The sequence below is a fragment of the Alexandromys fortis genome, unplaced genomic scaffold (genome assembly GCF_014885135.2).
Source record: "Alexandromys fortis isolate MF-2015 unplaced genomic scaffold, M_Fortis_MF-2015_v1.1 scaffold_34, whole genome shotgun sequence".
Taxonomy (NCBI): Eukaryota; Metazoa; Chordata; class Mammalia; order Rodentia; family Cricetidae; genus Alexandromys; species Alexandromys fortis.
Window position 1 is genome coordinate 1569142 of NW_026067933.1, and position 7410 is coordinate 1576551.

Genomic DNA, 7410 nt, shown 5'->3' on the forward strand with positions numbered 1-7410 from the left:
GAGGATAGAGCATACATAATCATTATGCAATAAGAGGATTAGCAAGATCACTGCTCTCCAGATTCCAAGGTCTATGATGATCAAGGCAGGTCATCCTCATGGAGGAGAAAACTCTCAGTCACACCAAAGCTAAACCAAGACAGCTAACCCATCACCAGATCCTGGAATCACCCATGACTCAGCAGCAATGTGTTCAAGTCCTCACTTTTCTTTTTCAGGAAGACTTTGCTTCTGTTGTTTGACTCAGACATCTATAATTCTTTCCAAAACCAGACAAGAGTCAGTAAGCATCTCTAACGTGATCAGGAGTCAAAGAGGGACACATTCCAGTTGCTGATCCATTATAGTTCATTTATCCATTCATTTCCCCTGGCTCACATTTTTGGAAGTCACAAGGACATATCTCCCCATTAACTTTATTTTGCAAGTGAATTATAATGCAGGATGTCATATTGTTTAACTTGTGTTCCTTAGACATTTTTTGAAGAACTGGCTTATTAACAAAACTGCAAATGTATTATCAAGTTTTCATGAAATAAGTTTAATATGTTTTTCAAGAAGCAGAAAAGTATCCAACACGTATTTAAGCAAAAAATTTTCTTGAGGAAAACAACTTTGAAAACAAAAGATGAAAAGCTATCAAAGCCTACCCCTAACAAACCCTCCCAAACTTGAATATATTCCTTTCTAAAAGGGAAGACAGAATCAAAATTATTAGGAATATTCCTAAAAACAAGCCTCTCTGTCGACACAAATAATTCCAATCAGGCCAAATCAAACCAAATTAAAAGATATCCAGGTTTAATTGGATGTCTGTGCTCTTGAGTGGCTCAGATGACAGTAAACACAATGCCTCTCCAGCCACACCTCTCCTTGAGCAGGAACCCACCAACACCCAGCTCTTCCCTCCCCCACATCTCCTCATATCCACAGGAAGTAGCCAGACTTGAGTCACTACACAAAGAGCCTAAAATGTTGGTCATAAGTATCACCTCAGCTTCCTGTCACCCCTTATACGAAGAGTCTGAAATGTAATCCCGGCCCCTGGCCTCCATCCTTGGAAGCCCCTCTCCCCTGAGCCTGTCAAACCTTGACCAAGGTCAAGACTACTCCCACAGGCTATTTAAACTCCCCTCCAGAAAATAAACGCGTGGTCTTCCCTCTTCCTCTTCAGTGGTCGTGTTGGCTTTCCATTTCCCCCTCGGGCTACCCTAGAGTACAGATGTCCAAATAAACCTGGATATCTTTTAATTTGGTTTGATTTGGTCTGATTGGAATTACTTGTGTCTATGGAGAGGCTTATTTTTAGGACTATTCCTAACAAAAATGAAAATCAAATCAGCAGAGAAGCATCACCTGTCTGTTGACTGGAAAACAAGTAAACTGGCAAACACAGTTTAACCATGGCAGAGGGAAAGGAACGCTCTGAGCTTGCTTTTCATCTCTTACTCAATAGACTTTGGAAGGTTCAAAATACCATCATATGAGGCCTTTTTATTTTTAATGTTCTGTCCAGAAACACTTTCCAGAAATCTATCTGTAGTTAGCTTTTTATTTCACTTCAGATTTCACTTTTCAGTGACACGCGTTCTTCTTTATTTTCAGTTTCTACTCCAGGTACACCAATTGCTTATTCACCTACTTGCTCCCAAACAAGTGCTCATTCACATTATCTGCAGATTTCTTCTAACTACATAAACTCCTTTTACCTGTAAAGAAATTGCTTGTACTGGGCAGTGGTGGCGCACGCCTTTAATTCCAGCACTCGGGAGTTCGAGGCCAGCCTGGTCTACAGAGCTAGTTCTGGGACGGGAACCAAAGCTACAGAGAAACCCTGTCTCGAAAAAACAAACAAACAAACAAACAAACAAAAAACCAACAACAAAAAAGAAAGAGAGAGAGAGAGAGAGAGAGAGAGAGAGAGAGAGAGAAAGAAAGAAAGAAAGAAAGAAAGAAAGAAAGAAAGAAAGAAAGAAAGAAAGAAAGAAGGAAATTGCTTGTATACCCAATAACTGATTAAGTAAATACTTAATACAGGAACAAAAATTTAGAGATCTATCCTATTCTCACAGTCTAGACTTTAGAGAAACAGAAAAGGAATACAAATGATTTTTGTTCAGGAAACATGGTACCTCAGGAGTTTTATAAGCTCTTGGGAGTCTTATCATCAGCAGACCAGAGTAAAAAACTGGAGGGTGTCATCTTCAATCAAGCACACCCTCTTCAAAGTAGCATCCCATTCTATAGACAGCAATATCACCCTTCCATCCATCCTCAAATTTGTAGATTATGAGTAAGATCTAATTGTCCTTCATTTCTCAAATATTTGCCTCCATCATTTGTCCGTTTGCCCTGTGGAAACCCGATAAAGAAATACTATTAAAATATCTCTTCTCACAAACAAACATCTAAGATATCTATGCTCAGTTTCTGTAAATTGCTTACATGAGAATGTGGTTTTGTGTATTTACAAATATAAATCCCAGTGCATTATATTTAACTGAATGGAGAATAAAATGCAAAGAAGTTTCTGCAAAATAAGCCTAGTAAGCAGGCAGTCTTGTTTTTAGTAAGCCAAATTATCTATTTATATTCCTAAGCTGCAATTAAAGCATTTAAAAGATTGTTTAGCATGCAGGCAGTTTACCGATACATCAAGTCTTTTCTTGGTATCAATTTTGTTCCATTATGTCTCTATTTTTAATGAAGTCTTGATGGATTCTTTTTGATGACCCTCTTTCCTAGAAACATGAATAATTTCATCTGGCTGACTGTGTTGTTTAAAGCTCCAACATCTAGTCGCAACATTTTTGCAGATGCATATAGATTTAAATATATAAAATTAAATGAAAGAAAAATTATTCCAATTTTTCTATCACCTTTACAGTTTTATTTCTCACTTGATTGCTGTAGGATATGTTCTTGTACCCTGTAGAGATTTGTCACTTGTATTAGTTTAATAAAACACTGATTGGTCAATAGCCAGAAAGTAAGTATAGGTGGGGTGACCAGACTAAGAGAATTCTGGGAAGAGGAAAGGCTCAGTCTGTAGTTGCAACCAAGACACAGAGAATGCAAGATGAGAACACCTCACTGAGTAAGGTACCAAGCCACGTGGCTAAACATAGATAATAATTATGGCTTAATTTAAATTGCAAGAGCAAGTTAATAATAAGCCTGAGCTAGTAGGTCAGTCAGTTTATAATTAATATAAGCCTCTGTGTTGTGTATTTTGTTGGGACTTAATGACTGGGGGACTGGGCAAGACAGAAACTTCTGTTAACACTTGATATGTTAGGCAGTAACTTTGAGAATCTCACCACTGCAAGAAGGTTTTATTAAATATTTCATTTGAAAATAATTTGTTTTCAGGTGATGAGCCTTTTAAAAGTTAGGGTATACAAGTATTAATTTTCACATTTTTTAAATTAACATTCCTTCCCTTCTCTTTTTTTTACTTTATTTTTATTTATTTTTTTTGTTGAAAAAATTTCTGCCTCCTCCCCACCTCCCATTTCCCTCTCCCTCCCCCCCCCCCCCCCCCCCCCCCCCCCCCCCCCCCCCCCCCCCCCCCCCCCCCCCCCCCCCCTCTCCCCACTCCTCCCCCTCTCCCCACCCCTCCCCCCCTCTCCCCCCTCCTCCCCCTCTCCCCACTCCTCTCCCCCTCTCCCCACTCCTCTTTCCCTCCCCCCACTCCATTCCCCTTCCCTCTCCAGTCTAAAAAGCAGTCAGCATTCCCTGCCCTGTGAGAAGTCCAAGGTCCTCCCCCCTCAATCCAGGTGCAGAAAGGTGAGCATCCAAACAGGCTAGGCTTTCACTAAGCCAGTTCATGCAGTAGGATCAAAACCCAGTGCCATTGTCCTTGGCTTCTCATCAGCCTTCATTGTCCGCCTTGTTCAGAGAGTCCGGTTTCATCCCATGCTTATTCAGTCCCAGTCCAGCTGGCCTTTGTGAGCTCCCAACAGATCAGCCCCACTGTCACAGTGGGTGGGTGCACCTCTCACAGTCCTGACTTCCTTGCTCATGTTCTCCCTTCTTCTGCTCCTCATTTGGACCTTGGAAGCTCAGTCCGGTACTCAAATGTGGGTCTCTGTCACTATCTCCATCCATCGCCAGATGAAGGTTCTAAGGTGATATGTAAGATATTCGTCAGTATGGCTATAGGATAGGGTCATTTCAGGTTCCCTCTCCTCAGTTGCCCAAGGTACTAGCTGGGGACATCTCCCTGGACACCTGCGAGCCCCTCTAGAGTCAAGTCTCTTGCCAACCCTAAGATGGCTTCCTTAATTAGGATATATACTTCCCTGCTTTCATATCCATCCTTCCTTTATCCCAACCATCCCATTCCCCCAAGTTCCCCCCATCCTCCCCTTCTCACTTTTCTCACCCCATTTCCTCTTACTCCCTCCCACCCCAACCCCAAGTTCCCAGTTTTTGCCTGGCAATGCTCAACCTCCTTAGCAATCAGGGAAATGCAAATCAAGACAACTTTAAGATACCATCTTACACCTGTCAGAATGGCTAAAATCAAAAACACCAATGATAGCCTTTGCTGGAGAGGTTGTGGAGAAAGGGGTACACTCATCCATTGCTGGTGGGAATGCAAACTTGTGCAACCACTTTGGAAAGCAGTGTGGCGATTTCTCAGGAAATTTGGGATCAACGTACCCCAAGATCCAGTAATACCACTCTTGGGAATATACCCAAGAGATGCCCTATCATATGACAAAAGCATTTGTTCAACTGTGTTCATAGCAGCACTATTTGTAATAGCCAGAACCTGGAAACAACCTAGATGCCCTTCAATGGAAGAATGGATGAAGAAAGTGTGGAATATATACATATTAGAGTACTACTCAGTGGTAAAAAACAATGACATCATTAATTTTGCATGTAAATGGATGGAAATAAAAAAAAACACTATCCTGAATGAGGTAAGCCAGACCCAAAAAGATGAACATGGGATGTACTCACTCATCATTGGTTTCACTCATCATAGGTAAAGGACATTGAGCCTATAATTTGTGATCCTAGAGAAACTTCCCTTCTCTTGATGGAAAGTATGGACTTTGAGTTAGATGTACTCCTATTTTTGGCCATGGTCTTCACATGCAACCTATGCAAAGTTGATCAAGCTGCTTAAACTCTCTGAGACCTCTAAAGATGTAATAACACTCTGTAAAAATTAGCGGGCTCCTTACTTTGGCACTATTTTAATCAGGGTTTCAAACTAGCCTTAAACTCTGTGTAAAACTGAGGGTGACTTTGAAATTCTAATTCCCATGCCTCTAATCCCCACTGTTCTGGGATTACCATACCTATTTCTTGAATGTGTATCTTAGGATAAAATCTATGGCACTGTGCCATAGCTGCTAAGGTAGTACTCAACCAAATAAGATACATCATCAGTCCTATACCACATAATTCCTATTGTAAAGATACTATTATTTAATGGCATATATTCATTTGATCATTCTGCATCTTCTGATCATGAACCAAAATCTCTCCAAATGTTAACAAATGATAATGGAGAACTACTATTTCATAAAATTATTGGTTGATTCTGCCAAACATGATTTAGTAAACAGTTAAACATTAATGTGCATTAAACTATAAGGCATTACCTAGAATGTTATATGTCTGTATGTGATGTACATAAATGTTTATGCATTTTTGAATATGTATATGTATGTACTAGTCAGACATTGATATCTAGTGTCTTTCGCATTGACTTTCTATCTCACATACTGAGGCATCAAGGTATATCACTTGATACAGTGCTCTCAGATTCTGGTAGGCTAGTTGTCCAGCCAGCTCCGGGGATCCTTGGTCTCAGTCTCACATTATATAACAAGAGCTTTAAACACTGTGGGGTTGAAGAGACAGCTCAGCAGTTAAGAACACTCATTGCTCTTGCAGAGGACCCAAGCTTGATTTCCAGTACCTATATATGGTAGCTCACAATCACCTGTAATTCCAATTCCAGTAGATCTGATGTCCTCTTCTAACCTCCATGGGTACCAGGTATGCCCATGGTGTACAAACATACATGCAGGCAAAACACACGTCATACACATAAAATAAGTCTAAACACCAAGCCATATTCCCATCCTTTCCACACTGTATCACCTTCCTAGTCTCTGTAATCAAGTACCTGACAGGGAAAAAGGAGAAAGGCTTTACTCTGCAGGGTTTCTGAAGATGGCAGTCCAGGAAGGCAGAGACAGCACAGCAACTAAAGCATCTTGGCCTGTGGTGATGGGAACTTGAAGTTTTTCATATCACGATGGTAATGAAGAAGCAGAGAGTCAAAGCAGGAAGCCAGAGAGACCATAGCCCTCAAGAAATGGCACTACTCCTTCCCCTGCTGGGAACCAAGTGTATAAACACATAAGTCTATGGGAGATATTTTACATGAAACCATAATATATACATAAAACATATAATAAACTTAATCATCTTATTAATGAATCTGGATTCACAAGAATAAAACACCACCATATGGTACAGAAACAAAGAATGAAAAATCACTGAGAATCAAAATACAGACTAATTATAAAACAGCTCTGGTCATCACTTAAGGGGGAGATAATTTAGTGTTAATGTGACTGCAATTATAAGCATTTAATTATGTTTATTACGGGACAGGTAAAACCAGAATAACTCAAAGCATGCATTATTTCAGCAAATATTAGTTCCAACACTGGTTGGTATTTTAATCTTTTAGTTCTGTGAAAAGCCAGTCATATAAACTTCAAACTAAATGCAAGACTGATTTCTAGTGGTGATTAATGAGGTCCCTGAAGATGTCCAGTCGGGGAAACAAACCACGCAAAGGGATAAGAATGCAAAGCCAGTACTGATTGACTTCTTCATCCTCGATCAGATTTCCCAGAGTCTAATCAGTCATTCCCAATGTATTAAAGTCCAGTACAATGTGGGAAAAAAAAAAAGTTTTCTGGCGTGATACAGACCCCATTGCCCAAGGAAGCATAATTCATTGAAACTCAACTCAGGGTACGCGTCATGTCTTCCAAGAAAATGGGTTCTAGAGAAATGCTACGCTGCTAGCTTATGGGCCTAAAGGTGATTTGGGCTATTATTCACTTCTGGTTCTGGTTGTGGGAACTTCAGGAAGCCTCTGGCTATTAGGGTCATTTAGATTTAAACCACCTCTGGTCTTGGCTGTAAAAGCTTGATATGACCTGGACCAACAGATAATGCAGATCATTATTCTATTTATCACTCCCAATTCTCAGCTTTCTGGATGGAAGAACAGGTTTTTCATCTTTTCCATTAGAAAGATAATTCTGTGTGCTTAACATTCCTGACTTCTCTGGAGATCTGTGGGCTCAATGACCTTTGTGCTATGCTTCCAACAGCTGATAATGTAGCAAAAGTTCAACACAG